The sequence below is a fragment of the Hetaerina americana genome, unplaced genomic scaffold (genome assembly GCF_022747635.1).
Source record: "Hetaerina americana unplaced genomic scaffold, ioHetAmer1.1.p SCAF_7, whole genome shotgun sequence".
NCBI classification, from domain to species: Eukaryota; Metazoa; Arthropoda; class Insecta; order Odonata; family Calopterygidae; genus Hetaerina; species Hetaerina americana.
In genome coordinates, this window is record NW_027287316.1 from 53,782,315 (window position 1) to 53,796,813 (window position 14,499).

At 38.8% G+C, this 14,499-nt stretch overlaps 1 protein-coding gene across 1 annotated transcript in view; it reads right to left on the reverse strand.

The window, feature by feature from the left end:
* Proc-R (Proctolin receptor) overlaps positions 1-14,499 on the reverse strand; it is a 693,100-nt gene that overhangs the window by 355,319 nt on the left and 323,282 nt on the right. The window lies entirely within an intron of this gene.

The following is a 14,499-nucleotide window of genomic DNA, read 5'->3' on the forward strand; positions in this document are numbered from 1 at the left end:
GTGAAATTAAACATACACCGAATGAAATAAATCATTGGTGCACTTCGACAGGACCAAACATGCCACTCAAAAAACTAATGCCGTGCGCATTATAGCGACCGTCTGACCATCTCTAAGGGATTTAAGGGACAGGTAAGGGATTAAGGCACAGCATAAAGCCAGTCAGGGAGCGTCAAAATGAATTAAACATAAAACAATATTAATGAGAAAAGAATAAAGATGTAGAGTGAAAGCAAATGAACCCCTCTACAGCCCTCCGTTTTGTTAGCTCATGCCGGATGCACATCCTACCATGCAAAGAATTATAGATTACCCAGTGAATGGTAAAATATATTCCGCCACATAAAAATTAACTGATTCAGCAGTAAAAATACAAAATCTAATGCAAATTCGCATTGATCTCATGTATACGATGATTTATTTTGTATGGTGGAGATGAAAGCGTTCGGGAAGGGTTTTGTGGGGAGTCTTGGAAACTTAGAAGTCGTCACACCCTTCCTACGAAAGGCTTCCGTTCTTTCAAAGAATTGAAAGCACTCTATCTCAACGTAGATTTCTTCTATGCCTTACCTCTCAATTAGGAAATGACTGGGCAAACTGTTTCAATTCCTTTAATTATTTTGGAGCAAATATTTTAAAATCGACACACGCGTATTTCGTTTGGGTGCTATTGGAATAAAAATTCATCGTAACATTCATTGACGTCAGATGTTTAACTAAAAATCCATATAAGGACATCCTTCCTCTGTTAGGGCACCATTAATTTCCAAAGGTCACACGCGAACTGGGCGGAAACTTGATTAACTATATTCAGTTGAACCGTTTAACGAAAACTTCAGTCATAACGTGGAGTATTAAAAAAATCTCTTCGAGGCTAAAAGTTTAAAAATAAATATAAACTCGGCAAGGCCAGTTTGCTTCAATTGAAAATAAAAGGAAAAGTGGTTTAGAACCGGTTGAAGGCTCTTCACAAAACTTTAATCCGAGTTTCCAAATCGGCTTTAAACATTCATTCAGTGCTTTTAACTAATATTTTCAGTTCAGTATTTCCCTCGCTATAGGGCTATGCATTATGATTTGATTATAATGGGTACACCCACCCATAGCAAAAAAGCTTACCGCTCTGGAAGGATTGAGTTAGTATTTATCCAAGAATAAAATAGTTAAGCACAAAAGAGTCACAGAAACCATGACATCCAAAGCTTTTAGAATCCTTCGAAACACAATGCACGGTCGCAATAGATTTATTGTGCATTAGAGATTGGAGACATCTCGAAGTTTAGTGCATAAAACCAGCTTATTCCATCTGCCATCTTGGATAACTACAGTTTACAAAAATTTCGAGTAAAGTTCCAAACCTAACCAAAGGGAGAAAATATATTGCAAGAGAAATGTATTCTCTGAATAAATAAGATCAATCTAAAGCTATGATAAAAAACTTTAAGTAAATTGAAAGATATGGATAAAGAAATCCTCAATATCCCTGATACGATCTGTGAAAATGGAGTTACCATGGATGGGCTCTCGTAAAAAAAATATTATCAATGCATGAGAAACGGAAAAATATTTGCTCTGAAATAGGAAATTAAAAAAATTGTGCAGAAGCGATCTCAGTCAATATCCAAACTTCGTGTTCCAGCCCAAAATTACAAAACAAATTTAAAAAATCGATACTTTTGATGTAAAGTAGCAAAGACGCAAATGCATATTCCACTCCAATTTCCTCTATAGCACAGGATCCAAGACACAACCAAATGGAACATGAAATAGGAGTCCAAACAATCCGACGACACTAATGCTGAATGTTTAAATAAGGAACTCTCTGGGGATGAGGTTGGTGCGGTAGCATGTGCTCGTATACTGGCTTCCCACCCCGAGATCTTGAATTCGAATCTTAAGGATTGAGAAAGGTTTACCACGGGTATCCGATCCCTACTTTCTGAATTTTTTTCACTCGCCAACTTTCCGGAAAAATCTAATAATTTATTGCCGTCATTGTCTCGAACCATGCCCGATAATGGTGTGGTATGGGAAAATATTTTATATAGCGGACTAAAGGGCGCACATGTAAAGATAGATGCTTGTTTAAATTATTTTTTTCGTATATATACACAAGCCAAAATAGCTGCCTTTATCTAAGAACCATAATTTTTTACATAGACGAATATGAGGTAAAAATTCAGAACTAGTGCTTTATCAATACAATTCATTATTACCGTCACCACCGTTTCAACTAAGACAAACGGGCAGCTGCTCACATGAATTGGTTTTTCCTTAATTTAATCGTTTCTGCACCCCTTTCAATCGAACGTTGAAGAATAGAAGGCACGTTTTCAGTGCACGATTTAAACATAAATTCTGAAGTGCACGCATTTAATCGCGGACGATTTATTGGTATATTGAAATGATATATCGGCGAAAAAATGTTTTTGTCACGAAAAGATTGTCTTAGCCTATGAGATCACACTGCATTATTAGTAGGTAAATCCAAATTTATATTGTTTTAGCACCTTTATCTAAATAAATTTAACATTTATAAGAAGATATTTAGATTTTAATCATAACAAATGAATTTGCTCTAATTGATTTTTATCATTAATTTGTATTGAAGTGACGGAAAAGCAGAGAATTATTGACATACGACTCCACACTGTTTCCCATTTATTCTCCGACTTGCATTATTTTCCCAACCATTGGCAGCGACAGCAATTAAAAAAGGATCAGATAAACAAGTAATAAAGATCAAATAATCTCGACGCAGGGGTCATCAAGGGACTCAAGTATACAGTAACTTTGGGCTCCATAAATGAAAAAGTAACGAATGAACTAATCCATCCAAACTCTTATTTTCAGGCCATAAAATCTTATACTGAGAATGGAGAAAATCGTCTGCCACAGAAAAGTCCGGAGGGCACATAATCAAGACAATGAAGAGTCTTTCCAGCTCATTTTGGTCGCGAAGGCCGTAAAAGACGCGATTAGATAAAATTTTAGGTCAAAGAAAAGTTAATTCGGTTTATATTCCAAATCCGCTCTTTTTTAAATTTCGGTCAGAAGATTGAGGACTCTTTCTGTCTCGTGCACTGCAATTGCCCCAATTATTCCTTCAATGGATGAATGGAGCGAGGAATTATTACTGGCACAAAACGAGAAAAATAATACCACACCAAATCTGAGAAATGTTCTACTCCTTAGGTCGAACTGAATATAATCACTCCCCGAGTCACTGTGAAGCTAAATTTTATATTTTGACACATCGCTGAAAAATCTTTTTGTACCGCAATATTATAGATGAAAAATTCAGTGAGGATATGATCAGTTTTACTTCATTGAAGATAGGAGTAGTTTTTAGAACCGAGAGCATCATTTTCTTCCATCTATGGGTAAGGATAACCATTTCCCAAGAAATTCTGATAGAATTTGAAAGGTAAATAAAAAAAGCGAAAATGTTACTGCGGTTGGTTTGTCATATTCTCTGAAACCAATTTAAAGATATTAAAATATCCAAAACATTTTTCACCACATGAAATATTTAATCATGGACGTATTCATTCGAAATACATATACATACGTATATAGCCCACATGTTGTTCCATTTCGTTAAGATTCGTCAGCATTTAGTGCTATGACATTTGGTAATATCTCCCACGATGCATCTTGAGTTTTTTTCGGCTCAATATTTCAGAAGAAATATGCATCAACGAGGAGGATACCCTTTCGCAATTTTTACTCGTAGACTAAGAGAATTTCATACTCGCTCCAGACTTTATTCATCAATAACTTTTGTGCTTATGGATCACTCATGTATTTGAGATGCACTCAGTTTGAAGAGGAATTAGGCTGATGACATTGAAAAAACATTTCGAAATCAAAATGTACACCACTTGCTATATATATATATATATATATATATATATATATATATATATATATATATATATATATATATGCCATGCCAGATAGGTCGAAGGTTAGGAGCCAGACGAAAGGTAGTCCACGCAGCGTCTGTTCCTCAGTGAGGCGGCTGCAATGGCGTCTGACCCCAGTGGGGCGGCCAGTAAGTGATGGTGTCACGTTAAAAACACTATTGAGGAAGGCAACGGGAAACCACCTCATATATCATTCCCTAGAAAAATATGATGGACAATAGAGATATTTTGAGTCCTGGCAACCACGGGGCTCGGCCCAATCGGCCGTGTGTCGTGCCCGGCAGCGGGGGAGGCAAGGCTTCCGCGGTCGTCATCCCACAAAACCCTTGCAAGGGAAAACCAGCAGCAGCAGGACAGAATACGCAGGAGAAGAAGACGAAATTAGTTAGAATAGGAACGTGGAATGTTAATGGAAAGGGGAAATATAGATATTTTAGGTCTATGCGAGGTGAGATGGAAAGATAGCGGGGATTACTGGAGTGATAAGTATAGAATAATATACAGCGGCGGGGACGAGAGCCAACGAGGGGTTGCCATTGTATTAAATGAAGAGGTAGGGAGAAGCGTAGTCAACATAGAGCAGGTAACGGATAGAATACTACTAGTGGAGATAAAAGCAGAACCGACGAACTTAGTTATTATTCAGGTATACATGCCACCGAGCAACCATAAGGAAGAAGAGGTCGATAGGATATACGATCAGTTAGAGGACATGATCGCGTGTGTTCCTGCAGGGAAACATTTGATAGAGATGGGGGATTGGAATGCGACGGTAGGCGAAGGAAGAGATGGTGATGAGGTGGGGGACTACGGTTTAGGCACGAGGAATGACCGCGGGGAGAAAGCAGTTGAGTTCTGCAGGAGACAGGGGTTAGTCATCACCAACACTTGGTTTAGACACCACAAAAGACGCAGGTATACATGGAAAATGCCAGGTGACTCAGGAAGATATCAGCTAGATTATATCCTGGTTAGACACAGGTTTAGGAATAGTGTGATAAATTCCCACAGCTTCCCGGGAGCGGATGCGGACTCAGACCACAATTTAGTTGTTATGAAATGTAGCGTACGTTTCAAAAAGATAAGGCAGGGGCGGCGAGTTAGAAAATGGAATGTAGAAGCGTTAAATGGGTTGAAAAGGAAGGAATACAAACAGGCGGTAGAGAAAATCATGGAGGATGGTAAAGGGCTTAGTACTATCGAAGAAAAATGGGAAATGATCAAGGAAGGGTTGTCTAAAGCCGCAAAAGACACTATTGGAACCGTTAACGCTAAAAGGACTAGGAAACCATGGATCACGGATGAGATGATTACAAAGATGGATGAGCGGAGAAAATGGAAGAATATGAATACAGAATTAGGCAAAATGAAGTACAAAAAATTGAACAATAAATTGAGGCGGGCAACAAATAAAGCAAAAGAAGCATGGTGGAAGACGCAGTGCGAGGATATGGAAAGTCTGCAGAGGAAGGGTGAAATCGGTGCGCTGTACAGCAAAGTTAAATCGTTATCGGGAAGTAAGAAAGGAAGAGCTATGCTAACAGTTAGAGATAAGGCGGGTAAGGTAATAGTTGACGCAGGAAAGATCCAAGAGAGATGGAAGGAGTATATAGAAGAACTGTATGGTAAAGAACTCAGACCAACAAAGTTAGACATTGAAAAAGAAAATGACGTAGAGGAAGACAGCTTAGGTCCAGGCATACTAGACAATGAGATAGAAAGGGCATTAAGGGAGATGAAACTAAATAAGGCCGTGGGGGTAGATAACATTCCCGTGGAACTTTTAAAATGCTTAGGAAAATGTGGGAGGAAGAGGCTATATGGGCTGATCCGTAGTATTTATGAGGAGGGAATCTGGCCGGAAGACTTTGTGAGATCAGTTTTAGTTCCTATTCCGAAAAAGGTAAAGGCCACGTCATGTGAGGACTAAAGGACAATTAGTTTGATATCCCACGCAGCTAAAGTTGTTCTCAGGATCATAAACAAAAGGATAGAGGGTAGGGCAAATGATTACTTAGGGGATGATCAGTTTGGGTTTAGGAAGGGGAGAGGTACGCGTGATGCCGTTGCAGTAATGAGATTATTAATCGAGAGGAATATAGAATACAACCAGGAGGTATTTGCCTGTTTCGTAGATTTTGAAAAAGCGTTTGATAGGGTGAATTGGGAAAAACTAATGAGTATATTGCAGAAAATAGGAATAGATTGGAGGGAAAGGAGGCTAATCCGCAACCTGTACATGTCTCAGACTGCTCAGGTGCGGGTGGGAAACGGGGAGTCAGGATGGGCAGTGTTAGGAAGGGGTGTGAGGCAGGGTTGTCCATTATCACCGTTGCTGTTCAACCTGTATGCAGAGGAAATGATTAAAGAGGCATGGGAAGAACTCAAGGTAGGGATGAAAGTGGGCGGGGAATTCGTAAAATCAGTTAGGTTTGCTGATGACCAAGCCTTAGTTTGTCAGTCAGCCAAGGGGCTGCAAGCATTGCTGAGTGAATTGGAAATTCAATGCGACAGGTATGGGATGAGAATCAATATTAAGAAAACAAAGGTTATGCGATTTTCTAGAAAGAAAAAGGCCAAGCTTAACATTAAAATAGGAGGGCAAAAACTAGAGCAGGTAGAACAGTTTAGGTATCTCGGTAGTGTTTTGGACCAACACGGTCAAAGTAGTAGGGACGTAAGGAGAAGAATTGCGCTAGGCAAAGAGGCTTTCACAAGGAGGAGGGAGTTGATGACAGGGACTCTGAGTAAGGATGTTAAGAAAAGACTCGTAAAAACTTTGATATGTAGCGTAGCTATGTACGGTGCGGAAACGTGGTCATTGAAGCAGGAGGATAGACGTAGACTGGAGGCTTTTGAAATGTGGGTGTGGAGAAGAATGGAGAAGGTGAAATGGACAGAGAAGAAAACAAATGAGGAAGTACTTGGTATGGTGGGAGAAGAGAGGGGTTTGTTGGGAGAAATCCTGTGGAGGCAGGAAAAGTGGATGAAGGGGGTATTGACCGGCAGTGGGATGTTGAAGACTGTGATAGAGGGTAGAATGTTGGGCAAAAGAGGAAAGGGAAGGAACAGGATAGGGGTGTTGGACGGGATGAAGGGAGGAAGAAAGTACTCAGAGATGAAGAGGGACCTGATATAGAGTAGGATGATGGATTTTGTGTTTTGTTAGGAGTAAGAAAATATTTGTTTGGTAGTTGTGTCCATCCAAAAACCTACCTTAACCGGTAGATTACCTTAAAAAAAAAAAAAAAAAAATATATATATATATATATATATATATATATATATATATATATATATATATAAAGTAATCTACCGGTTAAGGTAGGTTTTGGTTGGACATACTAGCTCTTTGATTATTCAATTGCCCCCGTTTTAATAAAGGTGCCATTGGAGTAAATTTTTCAAGAAGCGCACTAATTAATGGGTTATAATGAAGAATCGAGAATGACTATCGCCTCGTAAATATCCCTCCCGGAAGCATTAAATTTAAAATTGCCACCTCCACTGCCGTGTCGCCGGCGTTCCATGTCATCACCTCAATCCGATCCAAATAGAAGTTATAACTCATAGAGCCCTTAACATTTCAAAAGTTAAATCCACCCCTCCCCCATTTCTCAAGCTCCCCAGATTCCACACCACCCAAGCACTGGAGCACATTAATTCTCGGTACTGAGCTAAAATAATCTCCATATTTGGGCGTGCTGGAGCCGAGCTCAGGGGTAATCCGTTGGTGAACGGCCGAGAATGAAGCCTTGAGCGATGAGCAGGAGATGAGTGCGCTTCTAAATTTCCTCGTGAAAAATATTCTTAGTTGAGACAGGCTAATTAGGAATGCCAAAAGGAACTTTTTTCCGTGTAAGACACCCTGTGGTAAAAACTGCCATGCACACGCAACGCACGAGAAAATGTGCAAAAGGAAGTTTCGCTACAATTCTTTTCTTAATTATTAACCGACTGTGTGGAGCATTGCTGTTTCATTTGTCCGTGGAAGTCTATCGAGGAACTTAACCGCTAAGGCTGCATCATGTATCATAAAACCTATATATGTATATATATATAGGTTTATATACATATATATGTATATATATATATATATATATGTATATATATATATATATATATATATATATATATATATATATATGTGTGTGTGTGTGTGTGTGTGTGTGTGTGGATAAATATTCATTCGCATGAATATAGATATAAGGAAAGGGGATAGGAACACACATAAAAGATTAACATAGGAGAGGTGGGGAAGGTGGATTCGAGCAGATCACAAGTGCAAAAATATTTCCTTGACCCGGACTTGAACCACGGATCTTTCGACTTGCCGGGTCGATGCTCTAACCATAAAGAAATACTCTACAAATATACATTTATACATTATATATATATATATATATATATATATTTATTTATTTAATTCGACAAAACTATATAAGAATCAAATTAGCTCACATTAAATTAATATTTCCAAATGTACGCTTTCTTCAGGCCATTAACGTTTACGCTGATCATCTCCATTTGCTCCAAAATATATATTAATATTTCTACCTCTGCTTCACTTCCTTAACATCCTACCCTCGCCACCCTCTACTTAGGAAAAATTTACAAATTTTGAGTTTACAATACATACTTTCAGGCGTAAAGTGGCCAACAAATATGCGCTCGAAAAAGAGATCGATTCCTTGGATTATCACCTCCAGCCTATCTTTCTATTTCGATTTTCCCCATAGATTCCGCTTTTTCCTTCCACACTTCATCCTTTCCGTTATTTGAACTTAATTACGTTTTCTTCATTTCTTCCACTCTTGAACATTCTCCATAGCTACATCATACAGTCTCACAGTCCATGTTTAAGTCTTACTCAACAAAATGCAAACCATTTTAACGCTGGTATATTTACTCAGGAAGTAAGATTGCAGTAGATGGAATGTAATATAAACATTCTGTACAGTTCCTATCTTATTTTTGATGATACTCTCACTTTGAAAATTAATTTCAATAAAATCATCATTCATCAAGGGAACCATTTACTTTCATTTCTTCTAAAACCGCCATCCTCTCTTTGTCAAGCTCAGTAAGTCATAATTTAAACATCCGTAGTTTACGAATACTATACTTTAGTTTTAATTAAAGATGAAGTTTTTTTTCAAATTAGAGTGATCTTCAATATTCCCCCCATTCAATTAAACCAAATAAACTGCGCAAATAAAAAAAGCCCGTGTTTTCGCCAAATCATACCTGAGGCTTAAGCAGAATTCAAATAGGAAACGAATTCAGTCCTACCCACGGGAAAACTGATACCAATCTAACCAATTTTTAAATCGATAATTTTCTCGGGTCAAAGCTAACCTAGCATGTCATTTAAAATTTACTTACTTCAGAGTAAATACTCGGCAGATAAGACTCTAGGCTTCTAGGTATTCTAGGCTTCAACCTAGAAGTCCATTTATATTATATCGTAGGCGTAAACCTTCGTCCCTTCCCTTCTTTAGCGTGAAATATATCACGGTGTATGTAAAAATGACGAATTATGATCCTATTAACCTTACCGCAAAAGACATGACCCATAAAACGATAAAACAGCATATCTTAAGAATCTCTTCTTAGCATGTACTCGTATATCTAAGTCTGCTCTGTAAAAAACATTACGATTCAAAATCAGAAAAGTCAAGGTAATTTCCTATCGACGGCGGTTAATGACAATTCCTCGCCTGTAATATGACCTATGGCTATCCATTAAAGCTTCCTAATCGTGAAATTACTTGAGACTTTAACTTCATTAAGGTGATTCACCCATCATATTTTTGCGAGTAAATCAATTCCTTTCGGAAATGACTGCACGCCCGCATTTATTTTCCAAGTTTAGGGGGGGACGTTGACACTGTCGGCGAATGACACGCGAGATCAGACTGCCCATTTAGCCCATCCCTGAAATTGTTATCAACTTGTTGTGGAAAAGCAGTCGGATTCATGCGCGCACGTGTGAGTCTATATCCGACGCAGACAGTCCTCTGGTTGACCGGAATAGGATTCACGAGGCGATAGGACGATTTAATCCACAAGCGGTTAACCTCAGGCCAACATGGCTCACGCGATCAGCCGTCGTGCATCATTGCTCGAAATACCGAACGAGCCGCACAGAAATAACCACGAGATGGTCAATAGTGATTTCGACACTGTACTGAAACTGGTGCCAACCATAATTCGCAAGGAATTTTTATCGTAAGAGGATAATTAAGTTTTCACTTTTAAGAGTCTATCATGTCCTCCGCTAAAATTAGCAGATCTCCCCGCCCCTCATCATATTTAGGAAAAAAGTCATCCTGGACATTCCGCATAAAATGCTTTATTTGCAGCCGGCTTCAAAAGAACGTATTATCTTCTCAACACCGTATTATTTTATGGGTACAAGGAGTTGATAGGCTGCGTATCATTAATATAAATTGATTCATTTCATTGAATTATTTTACAGGCATGTATCCCTGGATCGAATCGAATTATACATTAATCGGTACTTGGGGACCTAGTTCCCTGCCATGAAGCATCGTGCCACTGACCACGTTAAAAGAATGCGCACTCAACGGAACAATTCATTTTATGCTGTTCATAAGAATGCAACAATTTCAGAGCGTAAAAATCATTCGCCTTGACTGGGACTCGAACCCAGATCCCTCAATATCCGGTCGAGTGCTTTAGCCACTTAAGCTACCGAGGCGTTCTCTTAAACTCTGAAATTTTGTCCCAGTCAAGGCGAATGATTTTTACGCTCTGAAATTGTTGCATTGAAATGCACATTAGCGGATGACTCCGTTAAAAAGTTACTGTTGCGGCATCTCCCGCAGTTTCTTTGGAATCTGTTCATAAGAGTTTGACAGAGAAGAAAGAAACTTGGCTAAGGAAGAGAGGGGTTGAAAAAGGATAAAAATGTTGGACGAAATGGAGGGAGGAATTTAGTATGCGGAATCGAAGAAGGGATTGTGATAGTGTCGGATGTCAGTTTGGGTTCCGGTAGGAGATTCAAAAAAATACATCGTTTAATCAATCCAAAACCTACCGTAAACGATACAATACCAATGAATCAATGTTTCTATAATCGCGATTCTTTTCAATAAACAGACATCACTTTCTTCTGAAGGTGATGAAAAATATGAAAACTGGATACTCATGAAAGAAAAGTTGGACTCGTGTGTGAATAATGCTCCAAATCTTTCATTGCTTTACGTATGACACGGAAAATTTACGGTGAGATAATTCATAACCTCGAGTGACGCACAGATTCCAACCCTCGCCCGAAATGAAAGCGATCGAAGAGAGTCAGTCCATTTCGCTCGACATATTCTTAAGTTTAGGGTCATAATTCGCATTCCTCATTTGTTGGTCCGTGAGCGGGGACGGCATTCGGGCTCATGGCTCTCATCTCGAGGCAAGGGTCGAGAAAGGGAAAAAGTTGAAAGATCCGCATCAACATCTTCGTCTTAAAGGGTGCTTCGAAAGCATGAAGAGAGCTTCGCGACTTCGGAGAAGGGATGGACGCCGACGACGACACTTCAACTTTGGGGAGAAAGGAAAACAAGTCTGAGGGAGGGGGAGAAAGAAAGAGAGCTGGGAAAACTTTTGAAAGTTGGAGGAAGAATACGAAGAATAACCAATAGCAGAGTGAAGTGGCGATGACTTTTGATCCAATGCCCTGACCCTTGGAATTCCCCTGTGAAAAGAAAGGTTCTTAAAATACTTGTACCTCCATCGGACCCTTCTTCTCTTTCTCTTGCCCTCCTCGTGTGGACAAACCTCTTGAAAGAATTCAACCCTACCGATGGTCGTGCCAAAAGTTATGGAGAAAAAGACTCGGAGAGAGTGCGGGACTACTCGTGGATATCTTATGCAGAGATACATAGGGACATGTTCAGTCATTAGGATAGGGTATGATTATCTAATGACCTTACTGTGATCCAAAAATGGTGCAAAACAGGAGTTAGAATTATATTTGAATAAGTGTGTTTCGATAAAGTTTTGATGCCAGAGCATTTCACTCGGAAACTCTAATACCATACTGGAAACCAGCATTAAAAACGTAGAATCGGTAAAATACTTGGATGTTACGATAACTGAGGATATGTTCTGAGGAAAACAGATTCGTGAAATTTGTGAAAATATCATCTAAAAGGTTAGGATTCATAAAAAAATATGCCTGGGAAATTTAATGAGAGAGTTAAAGAGATTTATTTTTTACGTTAGTTAGAGGCCATCTAGAGTGTTCTGTGGGTGTATGAAATCCTCACGAGGAAGGATAGGTTTTGGAACAAGATCTAGTTCATCGTAGAGAAGCTAGGTCTTTAAAAAGTTATGAACAAGGTAACAATATCATGACACTAATGAAAGAATTGGGATGAAAACCACGAGTTGACTGCTAGTTGAAATAAAGGTAAAATTCTCTGGGTAAATTTTAGGGAGATCACTTATCTTAGGATGTTAAAGACATATATTACAGGCCCCGACTTACTTCGGTAGATCAGATCATGTACGTAAAATCGAGAGTTTTTAGATAGACAATAGATAAAACCGGAGATAGATAGTGGAACGGATTGCTTCAAAATGTTGTTTTTTCCTCTTACCATCAAAGATTAAAAAAGAAACTATAGCTGGCGCGAAGGAGATAATTCGTATTAGTAGTAAATATATACTAAGTAGATATCCGTCAAGAATTGCAAAAAGACCCATCTTTTTCACCCAGCCCGCTTGATTTGAATATACGTATAATGCTACTGAATATTATTACATGTTAGCACGAGTCTAGCACCTTCTGTCGAGCGATTGATTTTATTACAGAGTACAGCCGTTTCAATACGTAAAAATTATTCGCCTCAAACGGGATATAAATAAAATTGCCTCAATTCAGATATCTCTTAATAAATGGGTGGCGTATTACCCAAAACGTTTACCTGCAAATCGGAGTATACAGATTAGATGACCGAATTCATTTTCCGGGTTTGCCTTCGGGAAACCGCATCTAAAATTACGCGGTGCAATTTTATGGATGTTTATAGCATAATGGCGGAGTAAGAAGAGGGTATCCGGGAAATATTTACGACCCCACGTTATAAACCATTTGACTATTCACCATCCATTCTATCGTTGATCACTGTTCCGTTCAAATGAATCAAATCACTCATGGGCCTAGCTGATCGATTCTATCTCTTCAGAAGACTTCGTGATTTGCTATTCCCGTCGACTAAGTTATGATTGTTTTTTAAAATGATTAGTTTGGATGATTTTGTTTGGCAAATATATGCTCTCCTGATTAGATTTTCGACTCTTTCCGAATCCACGGGATTTAGCAAGGAGACAAGTGGATGCCAGGGAAGCCATCTCGCAGAGGATTTTCCCTGGAGATGGAGTACATAATGTCCAGTTCTCTAATTAAATGAAAGTTTTCCACTTGGACGACAGGGAGGAAGTTTTAAAACTTTGAATTTTTTTATAACTGGGTCAGGCTGAAAATGAGTAAAATGGCGCCGCAATGGACGCAAAATTACCCTATCTCCCATTCCTACGTTCCGACCTCCGAGAACGCTTGAGAGGTGAAATGGCGCCTCTTAAAACTTTCCCTCTTGTGCTTTCTAGCTTTCCTCCTCGTCCTAATCACTCCATCAGCGATATACAACAACCCGTATTGCTTCATGAATGATGGATGAGAAAGAGCGCATTTTTTTCTCTTGATAAGACAACATAGTCAATTAGCATACCGTCGGCGTAACGCTCGCGATAGCTGATAAGACGTCCTTTCGGGAGATCATTCATGAATATAAATTCACATCAAACAGTGCAGCAGAAATGTAAACCCCACGAAATTCAGTACGTTTTTTCATTAACACCATCCTGGAGGCATGTAAAAATAGTAAATGATTGCCTAATACTATTAAGGCTCAAGAGTTTTTTTTCGATTCAATACCCATTTTACACCAGCAGTGTTTCGTTTTAATTTACCATGGCTCCTATTTTTATTAAAAGAATGAGAAACAAATATTAAACTCATCTTGATTTTGCCACGACATAATTCGTCGTGATGCCATTTATAATACACTAAATCATTAGATAATATGTCTACCATATTACTTATGAATATCATAAATGATGATGTTCTTAAATTCAGTCTTCGAGACTACGAGTGCCAACAGAATTTCATCGAATATCTTGCAGTGCTTTGGTAACGATATTAGATCATGGAAGACTTTTTAGTCTTGATTGTGACGAGATTTTCGGCATCGCATTCGATTTGACGATAATTCAAACGCTGGTTAAACTATCGTCAGAAGAGAACGGTAGGAATACGTTATTCTAAATCTTGGAACCATCAGTTTGGCCAAAAAAAAAGAAGCGAGGACGTTTATAATTACAGAGGATACATGTGAATGAAAGCAAAAATTCAACGTGTTTATGGAAAAAATTGTAGAGCCCATGGCCGTACGGTTAATAGTCTTTCAGGAAAAAGAATTGCCCCTGTGATCCCTCAATGGTCGCGCGGCCATTAACCGTAGAACGCGCTTTGTGATGAATGCCACTG